This window comes from Egretta garzetta, unplaced genomic scaffold (assembly GCF_000687185.1).
Source record: "Egretta garzetta isolate BGI_Z169 unplaced genomic scaffold, ASM68718v1 scaffold45, whole genome shotgun sequence".
NCBI lineage: Eukaryota > Metazoa > Chordata > Aves > Pelecaniformes > Ardeidae > Egretta > Egretta garzetta.
The window spans coordinates 10564882-10590167 of NW_009260028.1; positions in this window are offsets into that span (position 1 = coordinate 10564882).

Sequence of the window (25286 nt, forward strand, 5' to 3'; positions counted from 1 at the left end):
CAGGGACCCTCTCTTGCTCCGTGCAATTTGGTACCCAAAAAATGCATGGGGGCGGAGGGGTGAAGCCAGGCTGTAGCCAGCTCACATAAGCACTGTCCACCTGGGGAGCCTCTGAGGCGGGAGGGTGCGGGCAGATAATCCATGAGAAGAGCAGTCGGTGCTGTGGCTGCTTGCCAGGCTGCCTGGCCGGCCGTGCTGCCCCAGAGCAGGAGAGCTTTCCTCACCCGGCCGCTTCTCCTGCAATGGTAGGGGCTGGTGGGACCCCCCCTCCCGGCCAAGGTCACCTGTGTTACACCCCCGGGTACTGCCAGCACCACGTCCCCCACGAGAAAAGCACCAGATCCGTTCAGTGGAAATGATGATGGTTTGTACTACAAATCTCTGTTTAGGGCAGCGTTAGTCATCCGCTGTGGGTGTGATTCAAGGCCAAAGTTAGCTGACCAAATTCCCTATATAGTCAAGAAAGAGACCAAGAAAGACCAAGTGTGATCCAAAGTGCCTACGTTACATGCCTGAAGTAAAACAGCATCAATACTGCCATTGTACACAGAGTGGTACTTTAGTTTCTGGCTGCACGGAATTTTCTGTGGAATCTGTAAAAGTAAAACAATCTCTTTAATACTTCATCAAAGTGGTTTCCTTTTTTCTGCCACCAGCAGGAGGTATCACACATGTTTTGCTGGTATGCACTCACCGCCAATAAACAGCACCATTTTGGCTACGCTTACCAGGTGTTCTTGAAGGTTTCACGCAGAACCAATCCAAAAAACACTCCAGGAGCGGCATTTCTCTCCACCAGCCTCCAAAGCAGGGCTGGCAAAGACTGCTGCAAGGCAGATCACAGAGAGGAGTTTTTAAAAGGCCTTAGAAATCCAGTGCAAGTACACAGAAGCAAAAGAAATGGAGTGAGAGGACAGAGAAAAAAGCACAAGAGCCCCGTAAGAGCTCAGGCCATGGTCAATGACAGGTATGAGGGAAACCCTGGGTGGTTACAGCCACTGCACGGGCATGAAAGGAGCGGAAGGAGACTGGGAGACAAACACACCTGGGCGACAGTAAGAGTTAGGATTAGTGAAACACAAACGACAGAATAACTGAACCAAAAATATATCTGCAGGGACATGGGTCATTTACTGCCAGCTGTCAAGGAACTGCGTAAGAAAGAGTTGCTATCTTTAGTTACCCATCGTCTGAGGAGGCAGAGAAAATGATGCAGCCGTGCAGCAGAGCTGGAAGAGAGTAAACATCATAAAAAGTTCATCCATCAGGGAGGAAGGGGCAGGGCAGCCAGCCTAACACTAACATTGGCGATGTAACAAGCTATTCAATTTCTGAGTACTTCTAAGGTTATAAAGAGCACAGCCAAAACTCCACTGCCAGTTTTTTTTATCAGATTTCCGAATTCCCTTGCTTCCTCCCTCATCAATCATTTTGCCTTCACGCCATGCTTCAGATGCCGTTTCTCCTTCCCTCCACATCACAGTTAAGCCCACTTCCCTCTAGCCAAAGGTGCTTGCATGTTTATATCGAAGAGCTTATCCAGTGACACCATGATTTTCTATCTTTGGAATAACCAACAGCATGTCTATTTCCATCCAGGCTTTCGGGATTCAAAGTGATGCAATCTCCCAGTTAGCATCCATCAATTGTTCTTAAGCAGCTCCCTGGGACTATTTGTTATTGGCAATTAAGTTTTGTTGGTCACATAAAGTTGTGTGCCATTCTTTCCATTTCCTGACCGGAGGACAAGGCAAGTCATTTCGGTGCTAATATTACCACGGCATGATTTTCCGTTTGCTTTTGCAGCTTTGAAATAAGCATTCTTTGAACCACCACGACATAGGAGGGTTCAGCTGACCTAACGGTCCTAACAGGCGCATGCAAATGCCTGTCAACAACAGTTAAGCAAATTTCCTTCATTATATGCACAAATATGAGTCGATTTTTGTTTTAAAACTGTTTGCCCAGTTCTCCACTACAGTTGTTGGCCTGTTCTCCTGTATTTGTGTTCTCTTTCTTTCTTCAGCTTCATTTCATGGCCATTTCGTTTTCTTCTCATATTCATAAGATCTCCTTCTCTATTCATTCCGCTACCTAGCGAGCCTTTCTCCTTCCTGAGATGCCTTATCCTTGGCAACCCTCAGAGCAAATCTTCTCTATTACATACTCTGTTGCTACTTGCAATCTACTCTCTTTGGCAAAGTTTGTTTGGGACAGGTCTGGCTTTTCCCTCAGGATTCATTTTGCAGACTTTTTAGCAAACCATTTTAACTAGTTGTGAAAGACCTCAGCCAAGAATTCTAAAATAGGACAGCAGCCACACCAGTAAAATCAGAGGTTGCTAAGGAAGAAAACTGTTATTAAAAGCAACACAGCAAACCTGTGACGCTGCCCATTCCGCTTTTGCAGGGTTTGGAAGCAGGGCAGAAGGGGGTTCTGGTGTGTAACCAAACGATCTGTGCTGCCACCTGGTTCACCTTGGCACGGCCTGGCTGGCTCCTTACAGGGGGCTCCACATCTCCCCTCGGTGCGGCAGCAGCAGCCACCGCCATCCGGCTCTTTCGATGCCTACTCGCCGCTCGCCCGGCGTGCCCACACGTACGATCCTTTGGACCTTTCCACGGGAGGCAATGGTAAAGACAGGGCAGGCAAGTTTTCCTGGATATTTTCAAGAAAAAAAACGCGGAGGGGAACATTAAGAGTTAAGCACTACTATAGAGGAAATGCCTCTTTTTCGTAAGGGAAGAGGTGTGACTTGCAGAATGAATGCCCTTCAGATAAACACCGCTGTGATGAGCTATCGACATGCACTGCCGTTTTTTCCTGGCATGCCCCACCCCAGCAGAATTACCTTTTCTGCCCGTGCAACAAGTGAGAGCATGTGGCATACCCTTCTTCATTCAAATGAGACACTCTCAAAATAAACTTTATGAGGCAAGCAAACCTCTGGCGTGGCACTATCAAAGGAGAAAGATCTGCTCACGCACTAGTAAAAAATGGCATTGTGAAATAGCTGCTGTTGTTGACATGCAGCTGAAGGAACATACATCCACCAAATGGAAGGAAATAAAAATTAAATTACCCAATGGCATTTATCTACCCCTTCATTCAGCCATCCTCCTACCCAATTTTCCACCAGTTCATTTACAGTGAAACTCAACACATACATATACTGGAACCAGCTCTACTTCTAGCTCCTTTCTGGATTTTGGAGCTTGGCAAGGTAGATGTATTAAAATAATAGTCTGGTTTAAGCACAGTTTTCATACCCTTACTGTCACAGTCACATTGAAATAGTGTCTGGGGATACAACGCTCTCTCTTTTTATTGTTTATTATCTCCTATTATGGCAAACTCAACACAGAGAAATATATAATAGACTTACTAATAGAAATCAGGAACCTGAGACAGCAATGCAAATCCCCAATCTCAGTATCATGATAGGCACTGAGAAGATTCAAATCTGCGTTTTACTCCTTCAGGCAGGCAGTCAGCCGATGACTAGGGAGCCAGGCCAGGGCCCACAGACCTGCACCGAAATTTCCAGTTCAACCACAGCTTCCTGCGTGACCTTACCCTAGTCAATTAATTAATCCCGTCGATCTGTTTGCAGTTGGTAGAAGCAGAATGCACGCTTTCCCTATCAGAGGGTGATTATGGAGGTAAAATCCTTTAATCACTCTAAGGAACGGGAAATTTTGAGGGCTCTGGCAGCCTCTCACTGGATTTTGAACAGGGATGTCGCTACCGCGTCTGCAGGCGCGGGTCAGACCCACAGGCTTTCAGGGCAGGGTCAGACACACTGTTTTGGTTGGAGCTGCCGTGGATTTAGAGGTGACCTTACGCCCCAGCTGCTTGCCAACCATTTTCAACCCGGGGTGGTTGTGCCCGTGCAGACTCTGAATTGAAGGAGAGCAGCCTGTAGAGCTTCAGAGCCACAGCTTTAAAATTAACAGTTTAATGATTAGTTAAACTGTTGCGCCATCTATGTTTAGACATGTCCTGTGTTCATAGCGTGCTCAATCATCCCCGAAAGGGCACAGGGAGATACCTCCCACCCAAGCTCCAGCCCTTGACCACAGGCGTGCCTGCGCCGACCACATCCGTGCAGCGAGGGGGGTGACGCCCGTGCGCGGCGCCTTCCTCGCGCTTCAGCTGTGCTCGCGTTTGGGTCGGCAAACTCGCAAGTCTCACTGGCGCTGTGATTTCCATTCAGTTGCCAGGACCAACATCAGGGCAGGCGCGTGGGCCTCCATGTCCGGCCATCTGCGAGGGGTAAACACCACAGCTCGGTCAATGAAGGGAAAGCTCGTCATAAAAGACCGAGGGAGCTCTGGCTGTAGCTGGCAGGGGAATCGGCTCGTCATTCCTCAAAAACAAGAGACACCCAAATGTGGGGTTTTTTTAATCTCAAACCACTACCCTTCTCACCACTTGCTTTTTAAAGTAGTGTGGTTTCACGCTCCCTTTTCTAAAGTGCCAGGCGTTGCACCGTCAGGCATCCCCATTTTAGAAGTCCAGTTCTTTTCCTTGCTGCCCCCTCTGCACTGCCCTCTTCACAGCTGAACTGCTATCACTGCACTAGAGCCACGTCAAAGATTGAGGAATTGCTGCCACAGCACTGCTATCAGCAGAGGTGCACGTCCCTCCAGCCAGATGACTGGGGAGGGGGGAAAGGGTTTCAGGAGGAGCATGTTGGATATTTCCTTCTTAGGAAAGATTTCCACCACATTTTCACCCTAAAAAAAGAGGTGATTCAGGTCATGCTACCTGTCAATGCCTCATTTTAACTGTGCACAGTCTCTTCCAGACGTATACCACCCAAATGCCAAGGTAACTATTTGCAAATAGTGTCGCTGCATTTGCACCCGGCAGAGGAGCTCGTTTGTCTCAGGCAAGCAAAGGGTTCTGCAACACTCAGAAGTGCTCATAAACATCGTGCACACAACTAGCTACCATTTTGCCTTCAAATTAGCAGTCTGAGTGTGAACCTAGTGCTGAATTCAGCGGTTCTTTTGCTTTGCCTCTGATGCTGTGCCTTCGGCGCTCAAGCCCTCGCTTCGCATGCTCCCCCAGCCCCACGCAGTGACAGCGCCTCTTGGCAGCACACATGGAGCCCTTGCTTATGGCCACGGCACTCACGTCCCCCTCCCTATCACCCCACAGTGACACCAGAGTGTTTTTCAAGAGCAGTTACAAAAAGGAGAACAAAATGTAAAACAAATCAGCTTCAGCGTGCTTGCTGTTAGGATGCAGCCTCTTCACCAGCTGGTGTCCAACATTGGCACCTCTTAGAAGAGCAGATAAGGCCCAGCTGAACCAGTCACCTTTCACTCCCCTGCTCCAAGAAGAGCTCTCCAACTCCCCTGTCTCACTCTCCTGGAAAATCCTTGTCTTTATTCCCAGCCACTTTTGCAACCAGCTTGACCCCACTACTTCTGCTGCTTTCTCTCTTTCCTAATGGTTAGGGCAGGCACGTAGACAAAGGGAGACCTACTCCCAGATCTCAGCAGTGTCTCTGTTTTACATGTCACAGCCTCTGGATAAAGTCTAGAGGAAACACTGGGGTCATCACGGAGATCCCTGGACCATGTGTGAGCAGAAGCCAGAGCGGCTCCCACACAGGGCACTGCCCCACTCCTCGGGGCCCATGAATGGTGCACGCCAGGCGCCTCCAGCCTGAGGCAGAAGCTGAATGGATGTTTTCAAGACCACAGCTTCAAAATTAGTCCTTAAATGGATCTGGGCTTGTCTTCATGCCTACCTCTCAGCTCTACAGGCTGCTGCCGAAGCAATGCCCCTGCAGCTCGAGTTGTAAACGAGGCAGATTTTCCAAGGGAGTTTCCCAGAGGTCCAAAAAGCCATGAGATATCCAACCCTTGGTGGCTTTCAGCTCTGCCCATTACTCAAACGTGGTGCATTTCAAAGCATATTTCAAAGGCAGCCATCGTCCTGGAAAGGTAGTAAAAGTTGTTAATTATTTGATGTTGGTTGCAGGGCGTGGGGGGAGCTTGCAATCCTTTAATGACTGCAGAATCACTCAGCAGCAGCACATCCAAGGGAGCCTGGGAGATATATGAGCTGCTTATGAAAACTATTTTATTGTGAAAAGTGTTAAAGGCATCCTTTAAACTGCTCCTCCTTGGCAGGTTTTATTAGCAATTTGTTTCTGTCACACCTCACAGGTCAAGCTACTGTAGATCTTGCAGCGATTTTTTTTTAAACATATTTTTATTTAATTGGTGCCTCTAAGATTGTTTTGAATCCTCTGTGTGCCCATTGAGTGGCTGTCTGGGTGCTCTTCCAAGTTGGCCTCCACAGCAAAACACACAACCACGTTTTGCTTTCTGTGACTGCCATTACTAAAGGACCACTGCCACACACTGGCAAACTTTGAAATATATATTTTCCTAAAGTCCCACTGACAGTTTTTTTTCCAATAATCATCTCTGCTTCCCAAAGGATTTGTGTGGAAACAAAATTTCTCTCTTTTCTTAACCGGATCTATCCCTCTGCCCGATTGTATCAGAGGTGCTGCTTGATCTGCTCCGCAGGTGACATCATAGAATCATAGAATCATAGAATCATAGAATCATAGAATGTTTAGGGTTGGAAGGGACCACTAGTGGTCATCTAGTCCAACCCCCCTGCAGTGAGCAGGGACACTGCTAACTAGATCAGATTGCTCAGAGCCCCATCCAACCTGGCCTTGAATGTTAAGTTGGCCTCCACAGCAAAACACACAACCACGTTTTGCTTTCTGTGACTGCCATTACTAAAGGACCACTGCCACACACTGGCAAACTTTGAAATATATATTTTCCTAAAGTCCCACTGACAGTTTTTTTTCCAATAATCATCTCTGCTTCCCAAAGGATTTGTGTGGAAACAAAATTTCTCTCTTTTCTTAACCGGATCTATCCCTCTGCCCGATTGTATCAGAGGTGCTGCTTGATCTGCTCCACAGGTGACATCAAGATGAATCATCACAAAAGCTTCTGGAAGGAGGAGAGGGCTGGCCATAGCACAACAAACTGAGCATTTACACACAAATACTCCAGTAAAAAATCAGCAATGACCAGGAAAGTCATAAGGGGAACACTGTGACTGTGGTGGGGCTCGGCTCTGACTTTCTGGAGGTCTCTCTAGAGGTCACCACCTCTCTGGAACACGAGCAGGTGAGGGTCCAGCTTGTCTTCCATGTCTTCCAGCTTCTGAATAAGTCCTGGCGCCATACTACAAGGATGGTCCCAGTTCAAGGGTAGCTTGCTACAGAAATCTCCCCCAGGCTTTCTGTGCTGTCTCCGCACGACTGTTCCTGGGAACATGATTAAACTTGTCTTAAAGAAGGAGATGCTAACACAGGCTGGCAAGAAAAACATCACTCAGGCTTCAGGTTCAGCTTGTGCTGACACTTCTCAGGCATTAGAGAAGGCCAAATTCTGCAGAGATTACTGGGTCCGACGAATGGGGACGTGGTTTCTCTTCAGCGCCTCAGCTCCATCATTTTGTTCTTCCTCCAGCCAGGCATTACCAGCAACACCGTGGTCTAAACCACAGACCTGAAAGGATAATTCGGTTCTCTCTTTTACTAGCTTTGGCAGACGGCTTACTGTCACAATTACGGAAGTTTGTTTTAATTGCTTTTGATACCCTGGGGTGTCCTATTTACGTGCGACTATTTAGCTTTATCTGTTGTCTAGCTGGCCTTTTTTCTTCCCTGAAACCTGAGAGGTGCCTGACCATGCTTGTAAGTGTTCCTCAAAGCCGCCTGCTGGGTGCCGTGGTCTGCAGGAAAAGCTTGGCCCATACCTGGGGGAAGTTAACAGGGCTGCAATGGACTTCAAATCCATTTTGAAATATTGTCACTCTGACATATACTGCAAAACATTTTCAGGCATCTTCATTAGTAGCCCTGGAATTATTTTTCTTCTCCTCAGGCGATCCCTCTGAGGCTGGAGCCACTTCCTCACCCTGCTTGGGAGACACTTCGCCTGATATTTAAAAGAATTTACAAGCTGCAGCGCTTTTCACTTTCTCTGCAAACACTGATCAAACAGCACTGCTTAGAGCGCTGCCCCATGTCTGATTAAAACTGCCTCTCGGGTAGGAAACATTTCTCCTTCTGTAGCAGTACGTCAAGAACTGTTCAAGGCTGTTACCGACGAAGAGGAAAGCTGAGAAAAAAAAATTCAGAAGTTATTATTATTCCCTGACAGTTCCAGCCCAGCTGAGTCAGATGCAGAGAGAGGCCCCTCATGCCTGTGTCTTCTTGATTCGGTACCAGATATACTGAACTGCAAATGGAATGAGTTCCTAAGAAAAACTAGGAGGTGAGGTTTCTATTAATGGCTCCCAAAGCCTTGCAACAGTGAAAAATTATTCCATTTGACCAAAAAAGTTGGTGCTACCAGCATTGCTCCAGCTTTTCTTCTTTTTTGTATTTCTCATCTCAAACCCTTGAGCTCTGCCAACTTACAACTCACCTGCCACATCTCTTTCATAAACACGTCCCCAAAACTGACGCTGAGGCTGAGAAACATGGGGTTTTTAAACTAAATGGTCACATAAAATTTTTGCCCAATAATTGTGGTCAGTTATAGCTGCTGTGATTTTGTTGTTGTTGTTGTTGCAACATTTTTATGACAGGAAAAGCCTTAATATAGAATCAACCCTTCAAGCATACAGATTTGCTTTTGTATATCTTGTATTGCTCACCATGCCTGCTATATGTATTAGCAAAGCATTTTTGCCTGTGTTCGCTGCCTGCAACCAGAGGGCTGGCCAGCGTTGTTACTCTAGCAGAACTTTTACATCTAAATGATGCCCAGACCCCTCAGCTCCCACAATCACTTGGTGGCATCAACAGAGCCCATGTGTCTGAACTCTGTGGGTGAGTGCTTCAGAAAGCAGCAGCAGATCAGAGGCTTCTTTTCCCCACTGAATTTAACAATTCCAAGTGGATGCTTGATATTTTTCTGCAGCATGTATAAAAGACAAACAGCACTCCTCTGCTGAAGACTGTAATTTTTCCTGCTTATTTTTTTCCTTTTTTTTTTTGCAAAGATGGAGGTGCAAAGTAGCAGAGTCATCTTTTCTGAAGTGTCTGGCCTTCAGGGTTTGCTGTACCAAGTGTCAGACACTCACCATAGCCCTTTCAACAGAGAAGCTCCTGTGCGCTTTTTTGCTACATCTTGTTTGTGCTATGATTTCTCCTTTTGTACTGAGGGGCTGTATTCCTTATGGTTTTTTATAAGAATTTTAGTTGAAAGATTTTCTTTCGTTTTTCACCAGTTTGTGATAAAAGGTGTTTGTGTATAGGTTGCTTAATAATTAATTAGAGCTGCATAATAATTTAAGTAGACAATATATGGGAAGTCCATTCATCTCAGAAATCCCTTTAACTTCAAAAGCCAACAGGTCAGTGAGCAGTTTGTCATGGAGCATCAATGTGGTGGGACCTGCTACCTCCAGTAGCACAGGCTGCATTCAGAGCAGTCGGGATGCCAATGAGAGATGTGCATAAAGACCCAAAAGGCTTCGGCCCCTGAAACACTCTTAGACCAAGCCTAAGCAGCCTGACCTGCCACACAGGTCCTGGTCACAGAAACGCCTTTTTTTGTGTGGCATCAGTACAGTTTTCTTGGCAGCATCGCTTTTACCCTCAGCTTGATGAACTCCACCTGCCACGGCAATGTGGCTGAACGTCCTTTTCCCAGCGCTTCTTGCTCAGTACCCTTGGTGCATAGCAGGAGAACGTAGGCACAGCTCTCCGAACAGACGTGGGCATCAGCTTCCCTCAATAACTGTGCCGTTATTGGCAGGAACAAACCCCCCACTTGTCTTCATACGTGGAGAGCCTATCTCCTTAGGTCCTTTGCAGTATGGACGCTACTGACGCAGCCCAGCTTTCACTGCCTTGGGTTAATTGTGCAAGCCTTGGTGCAAGAACCCTCTGCCCCCGGTGTCACCTACCCACCCCACTGCAGAGGGTGAGATGGGACGGTTGCGTCCTACCCAGCACGTGCAGTTTTCCCATCTCCTGTGTACCAACACGAAGCTGCTCACCCTCTCCCATATCTTCCTTAACACCTTCACCTCCCTCCCCATTTCACTCCATTCTGCTGTGGGATCTCTCGCTCTGTCCTTGAAAGCATCTGAAATCACTTATCAGAGGAAGGTGCTGGAGTAAGTGTTCTGACCCGGCACGTCCTATTGCAACATCGTTATTGAACACAGCAGTCAGTAAATCCTGCCTCCTGCCTCAGTTCTGTGCTCTGCCTCTGCTGTCCGCTTGCCTGCTGTGATAATTTCTAGTCCTTTTTGTAGTTTCATCCTTCTTACAGCGTCCACTTTTCCTGCAAAGCTCAGAAATCCTCCTGTCTGTCCGTGCAGAAGACACCAAAATGCCACATAACAAATTATTGTTGTTATGTGCAAGGCTAGGACCATCCTTGGCGTTTCCTGAGGCATTTTTATGCCTGACTTTTAATTTATTATACTGAAAGCTGCTTGAAGCAGAAGGCACATTTGCCCCCGTTTCTCACCCTGGCGCCCAACGCAGCACGAGCCCTTGTGTAACCACGAGGGGCCACGCATGGCGGGAGCAGGATTTCTCACCTCCCTGTTTTGCAGCATGTGGCTCTCCGTACCCCGCTCTCCCCACGGGTACTACTCAGCAATCAGATGTGAGCCTCAAACTTCATTTGGAGACCCCCTTTCTGCCTGCGGGAGATGGCATTTCCATAAATTTCTTCTTTGGAAGGGGCTTATTTCTGTAGTTCTTTTAAAATTTTGATGCTTTACAATGAGATGCAATGTCCTGGAGGGCAACGTGACCGCAGGTCCACCTTTCCTCCCGACGTGCCAATTGTGCAACGTTTGGAGGAGCCTCCTGCTTTTCATAACTCATCTGCAAAAAGAGAGCTCTGCACAGCCAAACTCAATAAAAAATATTCTCCTGAGGGAAGAGAAGTATTCTCTGGTCTTTGTGTATATTTACAGCAGGCAGATGAAATGCATAAATTAAAAGGATAGGTACAGGCTCTGAAGAGTTTAAGCCAGCCAGGGTACTCACACACTATGTACTTTTATTAAGGATAGGGATTTTTTTTCCATGGGGAGCATTACTGTTTCACATCTGACTTCCACAGTTGTGGTAAAATACACAGTGGCGTTCGAAGGCGGTGGGAGCGCTGTGAAACCCCTCGCTCTGAGCGGTTCCCTGGTAGGAGACCTTGGCATTGGGAGATGGCAGAGGGGAAATTCTGGAACAGACTGAGGGCTGAAAGCAAGTACAGCTGAAGGTCACAAGATTTAAGTGCTGTGAATAGGGAGTTTGTCTCCAGAAGAGTCACACGGGCCTTCATCCGAAGGAGATAGGGTTGGAGGTGGCAGGGTTGTTTGGGGTTTTCATTCTCTTTTGCTAGCACAAAGCTACTTTCTGCCTACAGGCACCCCCAATAAGCACCCCGGGCTGCAGGCGGGAGGCCGATCAATAAATAAGTAATGCCTGCTGATACCGTCGCTCACCCCTCGCCGCGGCAGGCTGGCAAGAGCGTGCTGAGCAGCCGCGGGCCCAGCGCCGGGAGCCGGCCGTGCATCCACACGCAGCCCACAGGCGAAATGGAAACCAGACGGGAACCTCTCCAGCCCCACCGGGCTCGCCTTCCACCCAGTCTGCAATTAATTAAGACTGAAGGGGAGGTTTTGAATAACCCCTTTGTGGAACAAAATACGCGCAGTCAAAACCCAGCTGACAAACACAACAAAACTGACTTCATGGTTTCTTATGCGAAAACCATTAATGGCTAGAGAAATGAAGAAACACTTTGTTCAAGTCACTGGTGTGAATGCAGCATATTCAGATTACAAAGCAGTCATGCCCTGCTATAATAAATATCATATAGCTTTATCCACGGGTAACCAGGTATATAAAAGCCAGGAATAACACATTAGGTTTCAAGTTAGCGTACAGTACCCACTATTACATTTTCACGGAGTTCACTCACCAAGAGCCAGCGCTTCCACAGCAGCCGATGCCTCCGATGCAGCGAGCACCGAGGGGGCGGCCACCCGATACCCGCCGCCGTGGCTCTGGCTGGCTTTCAGCCCTCTGCCCATGCCCTCCGCTCGTGTCAGCACCCAGGGGAGAGGGGGCTGCATGCTAAAAGGTTTAATACAGAAAGATCTCTACCTCGGCGGCACATCGCCTTCGTTTCCACAGTGGCATTCCACGTTAGAGCCCGCTGACAAACAGTGGCAGGTCGCTCAAACAGTCGGGCAGGAAGAAGTAGGGAAAAAAGGTTGTATTTGGGGAAAATATTTACAGTCTGCAGACCTTAGCTGGGGTGAAGTTTAATGGCCTGTGTTATGTGGCAGGTCAGAGGAAAGGCTGGAACAGGCTCCTCTCCCTGCACAGGCTGTGAAAGAGGTACGCACCCCCCCGTTTTACCGCCAGCACCCGAAAGCACCTCAGAGATCTCCAAGCCTGGCTGCTTCCTACCGCAGATGTCTCTTGCAAAGGCTTTGTGCGAAGGCTGGTTAGCTGCTCTCCACGACGCTTGCGAACGCACCGCCCAGGACCAACCATGCAATGGGGACTGTCAGTCCACAAAACACAGACCCAACAGGTCCTGGTCCGGTCTCATGTCACATTCTCCCTTTGGGCATCAGCATCTGAAGCCAACCCCTCAGCTCTGCCTGCACCAACCCCTCAGCTCTGTCTGGAGGCTCCTATCCCAACCGGCAGGTGAGAGACCTGGAGATGAGACCGCAAGACTCATTGATCTAATCCAACCTGGGAACCCAAGCCCCTTGCTAGAAAAGGCGGCCACCATGTCAAACCAGCGTTTCTGGCGCAATCCTGGATAATTTTTGGTAATACCATTGTTAACATCCAGAAACACAGCAATTTTTAAGCTTATGCCATAGTCCTAAAATGAAATAAATTTGGATCAACAAACTGTATTTTCATTAGGTTCTCAGAAAATCAGCACAGCACCTTACCATCTCCCTAGTTTGACAGCAGTTATAACTGACCGTCCACATTTGTCTCCACCATTCTGAAGACTTTCATGCATCAAGCATGCCAGGTGGGATAACAAATAATTGTTTTACTTCCAGAACACAAAAAGAACACACTGCAAGACAAATGAGAAAATCCTGCCTCTACACCTTTGCCAGCCCTCAGAAGCCTGAAAGATTCAACTTGCTGAGGTGGTAAGTGTGCAAATTCAACAACAGTTTCTATGGGCTGTTTTCCAAAGTACTTAGCCGCCCCGTAACAAGCTCTCTTTACGGACTTATGATCTGGAGTGATGGCTAACCTTTCACAGTTGTCACTCAGTAATTTCAAATGTGATGTTGGTCCTGCGTCTTCACCTTGTCCTGTCATGTTACAAGAGTAACTGTTCTCTTCAGGGCCATGAACAATGAGATGATTTCACCATCCCCTAGGTAAGCCAGATGCGCTGAAAGCAACCATGACCCTATGCCATAAGCCTTCCAGTCATGGGAAGCTCACTCAACATCTCATACTTGACCCACTGAGCTCAGGAGACCATGTCACAACTGTTGCTGGCCCTGCAGGCCCACAGGGCTTTGCTGTCCTTTCTATTGCATGCACAGAGCTCTGTCCTCCACGCCTGGTAAGAGGTGTCTCCTTCCTCCCTCTCCCTCCTTTCAAATGTGTAATCCTAAAGGTTATGGTTTATAAGCAGGCTCAGGTCAGGTCCTCCATTAGGTGTTGTAGGGACAAGGATCTGTGTGTGGACTCCCTGGTCTCAAAACCAGCTGGGACTACCAATATCAACCTTGCTTGATCAACCATCTTTTGATCTTCAATGCTAATCTCTCCTGGCCTCTCCCACTCTTCTCTTGAGAAACCATGTCAGTTTGATCTAAAAAGATGGCTTGGACAGAACAGATTGGGATCACTGTGGAGAACTGAAAGACCTGGCTTCTCCCTCTCCAAAATCACTGCAAAATTAGCTGGTACACAGGCGGCCTTAGAAAGATTTCTCACTACAAGCCCTTCATAACTTTAGATGTACACAAATGTTAGAGATGAAGTCAAGCTTTTTCTGAAGTAGAGATCTTAACTTGAAAGGGACCCCTGAAAAGCTGTATGGGGTAATCACCCAGACAGAAAAGCGTATTTCCTAAGGAACACTGACACCCATGGTTTCCACTCTTCTCGTCTCTCTGATGCAGGCTTGGTCTTTAGGTCATTTAACAGGGATGACTACAGCTGTCACTCGTGGGCTAGGCGGGACTGCAGCAGGGCCACTACCCCTCCTCTAATTACACAAGATACATTATTTCAGTGACTTGCTTCTTCAAGCACTTGCTCAAATTGCAATTAACTTAATGCACAAATTTCCTTCTACTAAAGTTTCTCTACTAAGGTATTTAAAAGACGCATAGATGTGGTGCTTAGGGACATGGTTTAGTGGTGGACTTGGCAGTGCTAGGTTAGCGGTTGGACTCAGTGATCTTAAAGGTCCTTTCCAACCTAAACGATTCTATGATTCTCTCATTTCTTCATAACTCACCACACCTCCAGTCAGAGCTCTCCTTCTTCCTCCTGGTAACTTTGGGTCTGAGTTTCACACTGTGATTTTCTGCTTTCATCCGTAGGATAAGCAACCCCTTCTTCCAGTTCAGCTACTTCTTTAGGCTCTTCAGGAAACTCTAAGGAACAGGTTGCGTCTTTGCACCCCACTTGGACCAAATCACAGCTTTTTCTTAAATACTTTCCCTAGCAACAACTACACCACAGGAGCTGCCTCCTCCCTGGCTCTGACCCCAGCCCCTTCGGGCAGATCATCGCACCACCCTCTATTATCACCCACCGAATGCAGGGACCTGCTCAGCATTTTACCTCATGCTGTAATTTCTTGTGTATGGTGTGAGTCAACAGGACACACGCAGCCCTGAGAAAGACCAAAGAACCTGCCACATTTATACACTCAAAAAAATTTCTGAATAGATCGTCTTCCAGCTGGACCACATATTTGGTGATCTTCACAAGATAAGCCAAGACTGACATTCCTGCCCAAGGTTTCTAAGTGATACCTGCACATAAAATTTCACATCAAGCCCTCTTCAACACAACAGAGAGGATAAGCTGTGTCTGCCCTGCTCAGACTTCACAGAGCAGAATTTCCCTTTCGTCAAGAGAGACCAGCACTTAAAACCAGATGGGCAGAGCTACGAACAGATAGGGAAAGGGGGGTACAACTGGAAATTAAACCTCAACCTTAATTATGTCCTCCAGTAACTATTCTTACAGTCATTTGGACTTTTGTCTATCCTAGATTTGTTAAAAGATCAACCACGTCATTAAGGAGACAATAAAAACGTCTGTTCAAAAGTAAACCTCTGGTTTTCTATTGAAGGGAGCATTTCTTTCTAGAGCTGTTCCCACAAACTGGGAAAATGAAACCAGGAAGGAAAGGGAAGAATCTAATAAAAATGTGACAGGTAGAAAAAGAGAGGAGAAAAATAAAGCGCTCTTTAACTGACGAATCTATCATAAGACACAGTAACCTTTGCAAAAAAAATTAATACTTTTACTCGGATCAATCATTATGCATAAGCAGCTGTCGGAGACTGACCCAGGATAAAAACTTAATCACTTTGTGGATAGAAGTGGTGGATAAGGACTATTTTTTAGTCACTGTTTTTGAGGTGATCAGCATACGATGCTTTAAGAAAATCACTCTCAAAGTAAAAAAGTGATTAGAAGTTGCCAAAAATCAGGAGCTCTTCTAGAGTCTGAAACACAAGATCACTTAAAATTAGAATGAGTACAAGGCTTTATTGAGGCCCTTGTGACAGGCAAAGTTTTAGTCAACAGCTTTGTTCTTTCTCTGTGTCATGTTCCTTCTCCACTGTTATTTAAACACAAGCCCACACGTCGATTTTGTCCAAAGTACTACCAATAGCACATAAATATTGTTTACATTTCTATAAATGGAACAGTTTATTACAGCAATTTCTGCGTGATTGTTGCTCTGCGCAAGAATGTTTCCAATGTCAAAGCAAGAAGGCTGCTGAAATCCTGCTTGAAAGCATTTTCTATTGTCCATGGAGCAGAAAAAGAAAAACCCCATGTTTCTCAGCATTTTAATGATTTGATAAAGTACTGAAGCTTAGGTCTGAACGCACAGCAAAGTACAATGACTCTGCCCATCCGAAGCCACGCGAAAATGCTGGGTTGTTAAAGAAATAGCTCCTGAAACCTCCGCATTAAAAGAGACTAACAAGGTCATGCCCATGTCAGGCCACTCCTCAGGCCTGGAGGCTCTGCATCGTACAAAGCGCCCGTCCAGGGACAGCCTTCGCTCACCTGACGTTTCATCTTGGATTAACTTTGGATGGCTGTAACAAACTCCTCTGCACCCTCCAGCAATCTCCAAACCGTAGTGTCAAAACTCAGCTGGACAAGCGCTTGAGCGAGCTGGCTTTGCAGTTACCCATGCCGGGGACAGGGCTAGAGGCCTCCAGAGGTCCCTTCCAAGCTGAATCTTTCCACAGTTCCATGGAAACATTGCATTTTTTTCTATTGCATCAATTAACATTTGACCCCTATTCAAAGTGAGCTTCCATTAGGCTCAAATATTTTTTTTTTTTTGGTAAATCAAGCCTAGAAAATTTTCTCTTGGCCCTACCTGTAAAAAAGAGGAATACAACATTTGACAATTATTTAGTTTAACTGAACACCTGCTGGCTTATTGTAATGGAGAGATAAGTACTGTAAATTACATGCAACTCCAAAAATAGGAAGGGACTGAAGAAAACCCATAAGAAATCCTCTGTGTACAATTTCTGAGAAATGCACTCATTATCTGGCTAGAAACGTTAGCTGTAAACTAAATGCGACTTGGGTACATACAGGAAAAAACAACTCGGAACATATTCCTCTGAGTATCTGAAGATGAAATTTCCACACCTTTGAGAGCTGAATCATATTGTGCTTCCATTCACAGAGCTCCTGTTCACTTCAGTAGTCAAGTATGCTCAGGAAGTGCATATTTTAAAAGAGAGGAACTTTTGCTAGACAGGCAAACAGCAGGATAAAATGCTATCGTTTTGCAGATGGCCAGCAGAGCAGAGTGAGGTGGACTAGAGACCGTAATGAACATAGAATCAAATGAAAAAGCAACAGAGGACTTGAATCTTCTGCCATCATCTTCTGCTTTGGTTTTGGTTTTGTTTTTTTTAAGAGCCCCTGCAACAGAAATACATTCAGAGTTACGTTATTTTGACCACCCTTGGTAAATTAAGCATGCTGTACTCATATTTCCACTTGGACATTACGGTAGACCATGGGCTGGTTTCCACCTGTCCATAATCTGCTCAATATTAAATCAAATTAATCTTGTACACACAAAAGTAACAAATTAAACCTCTCCCGCAAGGTGTTAAACAGGGGTAAGTTGTTTTTGTTTATAGCACAACTAATCTCACTGCTTCCTCGCTGTTAGCATTCCGGTTCTCTCCGAAGTGCTGCTAAAAGCACCTCTTCCCAGAAGACGCTGTCTCCCGCTTTGTCCTGGCCTGGGTGGCTGGCAGAACAGGAATCCTATTTTGGGGGTTTGTTTGCTAACTACAGATATTGTAGCAATAGGCTGCAAAGGCTTCAGCCATTTGGGGAAAGGTTAGCCATGGGACAGGTTAGGCACATGGTGGAATATAAGCAAGGGGAAAGGATCTCGTGCCTGGAAAGCCTCTGGGCTTTTCTCCTATTATTCCTTTTCCTAATGAAAGGTATTACTTCTCCTTACCGGCGTCCCTGTGCCATGCCTATGGCACTGTCAGGATGACAAGATTATTTGTCACGTTGCTGTTAAAGCAGGGGGTGCTGGCGCCGAGCGACTCGCAGAGCGGGGCCCAGCACCGCGCCTGCTCCGAGGCTGTGCTCCGAGGATGCCCGCCCGTACCCCCGCATCCCCCCTGGGAAGAGGGAGCAGAGCGTGGGCTTCCTCTGCAAAACGCTAGCAGGTCTCTGGATGGAGAATGCTTTCAGTCACCCTGAGCAGCAGCTGCTCAGCATCCAGGTTTGAAATATGGTATTTTCAAGATTCAAGCAAACCTGGTCTTATAACATGCTCAGGGAGCAGGATCCAGTGTTTTACCACCCTCATTGTAAATGATATGCCGCGTCGCCTGCTGCAAAGACCTTCCTCGGCAGATTAGACCAACAGACCAGGTAAACGTACATATTATGCAATGTAGTTATTATTCTACAACATGAGGTGCAAAAATTAATTAATATACTAAACAGCACTTTACATCCCTTACAATTTTTAAAAGATGGGAGGAAGAAAATCTGCCTCTCCTTGCAAGACACTCTCATCACTGCGTTACTGCCATCTAGCACTAAAAGAGAAAGAAAAATCCCTTTTTACTGAACAGCAGTAGAGCAAGAAGGAATCCCACGGGTTCAAACGTAGTCAGCCAGCTCAAGGCTAGGAACCGAGCCGGGTGGCATCCCTCGTTTGTCTCCATCCGATCACCCCCCCCAGCAGCGGGCTCAGCAGGGAAGCAGCAGAGCAGGACACGGTGCCATGCCACCGCGGGACAGCCGACCTTGTGCGACTGCCCTCCACTGCGACTGTCACCCTGTGGGCAACGAGAGGGCTGATGTCCCCAGGGCCGCCACCGTGGCCCGACCGAAACAGGATGGCCCAGGCTCCACGATTCCCAGGCCAAGCCTGCTGCTCCGCCACCCCTTACGTACCCGGCACATTTCAACTTTTGCTCGCCCCACCATTAAGCAGCCAACCCTCTGCCAGCATCCGTGCTGCGATTCTGAAGGCAGCCACAATGACATCGGGTTTCTGCCATCTTTTACAGACAAATACTGTCTGGGCGCTGCAGGCTGCACTCACACGTGCTCCGTGCAAGCTGAAACGCTGAAGCAAAGCAGGCTGTTTCAGTCAGCCAGGCCCTAAGTAGAAAAGAGGAAGATCGGAGGGCACTGCAAGAAGATGACGTGGCTTACACAGTCTGGTGCTTCCCTCCTTCTCTGAAAGAAATGCTGTGATCCCAGAGAACTGTGGCGTCTTGGGTATTGAAACTCTCAAACAACACTTGTCAAGCACTTGGATCAATTTTCTTCCATGTTACAAGAGGGAGGAAAAGTGGAGATGTTGCCTTTTTTTCTCTCAAATCACAAAGTAACCTTTTAAAAACAGGGAGAATTACTTCCATATTTATCTTAATTTTTCAGCATTCTTTACCTCCTTAAAAAAAAAAAAATCTACATGAATTCTGCTAATCTGCACAAAAAAGGAACCCACCCTTCCCATGTTCCTGTAATGGTCTCATTACCCATTTTAAACCCAAATGCACCCTTCTGGAAGTACCTGCTCTCTCTATTTTCTGGAAGAATGATGAACAAAGCCAGTTGTTAAGATTTCTTTACTTATTCCACAAACATGGGACCCGATTCCCTCGAGGAGACAATAATCTTTCCATTGTATATCCCACTGAGCAAACTACAACCTTGACCTAAACCAAGAAGACATAAAACCATCTCATAAAGGGAATGAGATCTTTCTGGTCCCACGTTTGTGGGATAAAGCAACCAGTCTCTCTCATCTCATCTCATCTCATTTCATGTAAGCTGGAGATCTTGATGGCAAAGCCTTCAATGGAAGGAGATAAACAAATCATAGCAGATGAACCATCCCATCCTGAAGTCAGTGTCTAAAATAGCTGGAATTAATCACTCTCAGGAAGTTCCTGGCTCTCTCCATTGACTAGAGAGGGGGTTTCATGTGAGGCATCATAGGAAACAACAGCCTTTTGTTGCGACAGCACAGTCCCACTCAAGACCCTACCAAAACACCCATTTACTGCAGCAACTAGAGGGTTTCACCCAGTGTTGCCAGGAAAACCATGGGGGTTTGTCACAGCCGGTCCCAAAGGAGGGTTGGATGGCCACACTTTTGCAGGGACTCCTGCAAGGCTCCAGCTAAGTCAGAGAGTTGCTCATCAAGCAGTTCCCCCGCAACCCAATGGCCAAAGAGGCACTTTTCTCATCCTTTTATGGGTATAATCTGCACTTCCCATCCCACTCTCCCCAGGCCTTCCTTTCTAGGCTGGCTGTGCAGTGCTTGTACCACCCACGAGCTCAGTGGCAGCTCTGCCTTTCAGCGTGCAGAGAAGAGAGAGAAATGCCAACCAGAAGAGTTCCTCCACCACTGGCTAGAGATGCTGGTGGAAGAAAAGCAAGAGGGCTACAAGAAATGCTTACTCCATTCACACAGCCTGCACTTGCTGCCTTTTTCAGGTGTAGGGGGTTAGGATTGCAGTTCATCAGAAGATCTGTGCAGGAATCCCTACCTCTTCTGGAGAGCGGACACCTCCCTCTGGTATGGCAGTGGGAAAATTCCAGCAGGAGTAGGGTCACAGGTGGGATATTCCAGGTGCCCAAGCTCAGATGGCTCTGTCAGATGCTTTGCAGAAGCTTATGCTTTGCATTCAGGGAAAAATGCAAAAAAAAAAAAAAAAAAAAGAAAAAGGCATATTCAAACAGAAACACCTGTTTCCTGCAGGACCACAAAATCCCCAGGACTGTTCTCCTCACAGAAGCTGTAGCTCATTAGCAGGGACAGCCAGCCTTGCAAAGAGAATTTGAAAACACATTAGCAGATGTAACAGCAGGCTGTTAAGACATTTGAAAAACACATCCAGAAAGGTGCTGGTTATTTGAGACTGTTCATAGAAAAAAAAAAAACCAAAAACAAACCACCAAAACCCTCTGGCTCCTGAAGCCCGTGAGCTGTGCCGAACATGCCGAACACCATCCCCTGCCTTCTCCAGGTGCACCACGCCACACTCTGCAGGGAAACCAAAACATGCAGCACGGTGTGCGGGAAAGCCCAAACCAGCGCCTTCAGCAGCAGAATATGTGTGCAGAGGCAGGTAAAGAGGAGACACAGAAAAAACTTCTCCCAGTTCAAACAGAAAGCGAGTGCCAGGTGTGTTTTAATCTTGCAATCATATTATCCTTTGGGGGATCACTCACTCCCAGGAAGATTGCCCTTAAAGGAGAGAAATGTGCAGCGAGAGAGACCAGACCCAGACCCACCCTTAGAGGAACAGCATACGCAGCACTTTATCAGCCTTTAAAAGCAACACATGTTTGACAGAAACAAAAACTGATACTTTTTTTTAGAAGAATTCTTTTTTAGAAGAATTGAGCAACAATGAAGTAAGCCTGGCTAACGCTTATGCAGAAAGCACCCGAAAAGATAGAAAACCATAACACAAATAGGCCCCTCTACCTCTAAACCTGCAAACCCTTACACACCAGTAATTTGATTTGGTACAAGACTCACTCAAAGTTTCCAGCAAATGCAAAATATGATGTGTGTAAATTATCCAGTGTAAAACAAGTATACTATTAAATTTCACAGCCTGAAACGCCACACTTGTGAAGTGAAACACTACATCAGCGAGCATCCCAGTACCGTACCCACTGACAGATGAGCCTTCACGATGGCTGTATTCTCCCAAGAGATGTGGGAATTGTTTTCTGCTGCCCAATATTATGACGAATATCTTCTCTGTAGGAGAATGTTTATTAAAGAAAGTTGCTAAGGCAAAGACAGGTCATGGCAAACCAAAAGGAGAAGCAGAAGAACGGAAGAGATCCTCAGCTACACAATGAGCAGCAGATGCCAGAAGCACCACTGGCCCCAGGAGGTCCACGCAAACCCCGCTCCCCTCACACCAGTAATTGATAGTATCTGGGAGAGACTCTCAAAGTGCTGGGCTGTCAGATGAATCTGAGGGAGCCATGGGGAGCCCTGCAGCCAGCACAAGACACGCTTGCACTCCCTTCGGCATGAATACAGCATGGCACACGGAGGGCATCTCGGTCCCAGGCCATATGGTGAACCCAGAGCCAAGGAGAGCATGGGATTGGCCTAGTAAGAAGTTGAAAGAAGAATAAGAAAAAGAGACAATGAAAAATCAAACATGCATACAAGATAATGTAGGCTTTAAATAAAAAGGGATATAATTGAATAATTATTCTATTTATTCTATTCTAATTCCCATTCAAATTGTGGGAATGAGATGAAATTTTGCTGTTTGTATAAATAAAAAGAGAGTGCTAGAAGAAATAGCTTCTCGAGAAAGGGAAGCGTGGACTGCTCTTGCAGAAGAAGATAAGAGTTTATCTTTCAGCTGTAGCTTGACAATTAAGAAAGTAGATGTAGCGGAAAGAATAAGCTGAGTACCACACTGATTTGCGTTTCTCTCTTCATACCTGCTCACTGGCAAATAAGGAAAATATTACAATTTAGCTCAACACAGGCACATCGGTTTAGACGTACTGTGGTAATCTACGAAAAAAAGGGCGAGTGACGTGTGTGCTCATGAACTGCAGAAGAAGGAGCCGTTCAGCAAGACAAGGGGGAAGCAGCCGCTTTCGTTACACGCCAGCATTGGGCACCAATTCGGTCACCGGGCTGGGGAGCATGGAGCAAGAAATCACACCTGAGCCCTTACACTTCCACCAACAGCCAGAGGCTGTGCTCCTCCAGTCAGTGTGTTGTGTCCTGCACAATGCTCCATGCAGAAAGAAAAAAAAAAAAATTTCCCTAAAGTTTGTCCAGCTGTGTACAGCATAAAACTTTCCAGTAAGACATTTGGTACAGAGGAATACTGTAGCCTCATTCACTTAAGGCCTCTGTTGCTTTCCCGTCCAAATAATACGTGTACAACTTTTAAATTGATTAAAAGGAGTTAATTGGAAAAAATAAAGGGAGGAAAAACACTCACCCCCAAAACTGTGGGTGAAACTTTAGCAACCCAGCTAAGACGAAGACGTGCACGTCTTTGTTTCAAGCCATTTAAACCTGGGCCCATTGGGTTCTACGGATTACTGTAGCACCCAGATTTTTCCAAAAATGTCAGACAAGTTTACCACAGCAATTAAGCTGTCTACCATCTGTAAAAGATTTGCCCAGGAGTTTTCCTAATGTTTTTTTCCTCCTGAAATACATTTAACTTAATTCTTTCAACATTGTGCCTATCATTCGAGTCCATACACATTAAGCATTGCAGAGTTGGCTAGATTTTTGAGGGCAACTTTTCCTTCTAAGGATTAGTTGTGCACTGGTGCACTGAAATTTTATATACAGAGTAACACTCTGAATATGAATTATTTCTTGAGGAACACTGTGCCTATTCTTGGGAATGAAGAAGTAAAAACTTTACCAGGAATTTCAGCCAAGTTGCTGAGATTAACACCCTTTATTCTCCTCCCAAATGGTGAGTTATTTTCAGAACACTAGACTAGGCTCAAGCTTAATGTCTGCATCACACTGTATTAAAGGCGCCCTAGAAGTAAATATGTGCACTCAGCCAGTGACAATGAAAGACGTGGATCTGAATTCCTGAGCACACTGGAGAAAGTTTTAAGTTTTCTCAACGACATTCAGTGTACCTTGCGGTCCAAGTAAAACAGCGGTTAGGAAAGCTGAAGGGTATTCTTTACGTTTCTCCTCCTTCTAGCTTGCATAGAAACTGGTTGTTCCCAACTGCCTAACACTGGTGGGTGTTCTCACTTTTCCCTATGGAAATGATATTTTTTATCTAACTCTCTAAATACAGATTGCTTATCTGACAAGTAATCAACCCGTCTACAACATGTTATCTTCTCTCCCTGAGCATTTATGCTTTTATTGCAACTTTTGTTCTTCCATCATAAACCTAAATACTGAGTGTTCTAAAATAACCGCTGAAAAAGTTATCCATGAATGATTAAAAGGCAGGAGGGTTGGAGGCCCAACCTTGTTCTTGTCACACAGATGTGGCATCCCCTTGGGAGCCTGATTTTGAAAGAGTTGGGGACAATTTTATGCTGCTTCTGTGACTCTGCAGAAGCATAAGATAAGGTCAGGCCTTAGAAGAACTGAGAATAAGGACTGGAGTTTTAACAATGCCCAGTAAATGACTACATAACTGAGAAGAGTGGCAATTACAAAAATAGCTCAATCCCTCACCTGGGTTCAGTGTAGGGCCTTTGAAATCCTTGAGCGACAAAATCTATCCATAAAATATAAAATGCTCCTTTGCTGTCAAAAGCACATACTGAATTTTGGGACGGTGATTCTGTGTGGTTAAAAAACATCCATCAGCCTCGCTAATTTTATAGTTGATGCTTCATATTTCATAAAACAACGTAACGCTCCTGGTCTCTTCTCTTCGTTTCTTATTATGTGTTTTTTCTGTTTCTGAATTTCATCTGAATGACAAAGCCCTTTGGACGTGCTGTCCATTTCCTAGGAAAGTACCCAAAAGCACAGAAAGGGCGGATCACAGAGTAGTGGTCCGCATGACCGGTCCCCACCGTGCTCGCTGGGAACACTGAGGCAGCAAAACGCTGGGCACAGTCCGCACCTCACTGCAAAGCACATCCCGTTCTCCACCTGATCTGGGGCTGCCACCTCCACTGTCCTCTGTAGCTGCAAGGTAGAGCCCCCCCCGCCATCCTCCTGCACCAGCCCGAGGGGCTTGGCTCCAGGCTGGCTGTGCTTGGCTGCCGTGGGCTGGCACGGCTGTGGCCCTGCTAGTCACTGACCCCTGTACTATGAGGTAGTGTCTCTGACTCGCAGGTCGTGTGCCACAGCCGCACAGGATGGCAAGCATTGGGTTTGGGTTTTGGGTTGGTGGTTTGTTTTTTTTTTTATTTACAGGCTGCTTTTCAACGCAGTGAAGAGAGAAGCTGGACTGATGTTTATTTTTGGTTGGGATGTTGAAAGCCACTCAAACAATCCATCGAGCGCTGTTCGGCTAAGCCTCAGTACTTGCTGTGTGGAATACACATGCTTCATGCTACGCCTGTCCTCTGCTGCTGTATTTACTCCTAGGGTGGTGGTACAGATTCTGGTGAAAGAAGAGTTGACACAGACACCAGTAAGTTGCACTGATTTACACCAGTGAAGGGTTTTGCTGTTTGCTCTTCCCTCTATACAGAAAGGCAAATTTACAGCACTAAAATGAGATGCCTCTCCGCCCCACTTTACACACACTTTCAAAAATATTGCTGCTATTCAAAATAGCATATGTTAGGCACTAAAAAAAAAATAATAATCAACAGTGTGGAACACATTCTTTCCATTAAATTTTTTTTACAGCCCACGGGCCCAGTGCTGCTCACACCGAATAGGACAGACACAAAAATATAGCCAAACCATCAGAGCAGCTGTAAGCCCCTAGCAGCCCTGCAGGGGAGACCGAACTCTGGAGATGAGACA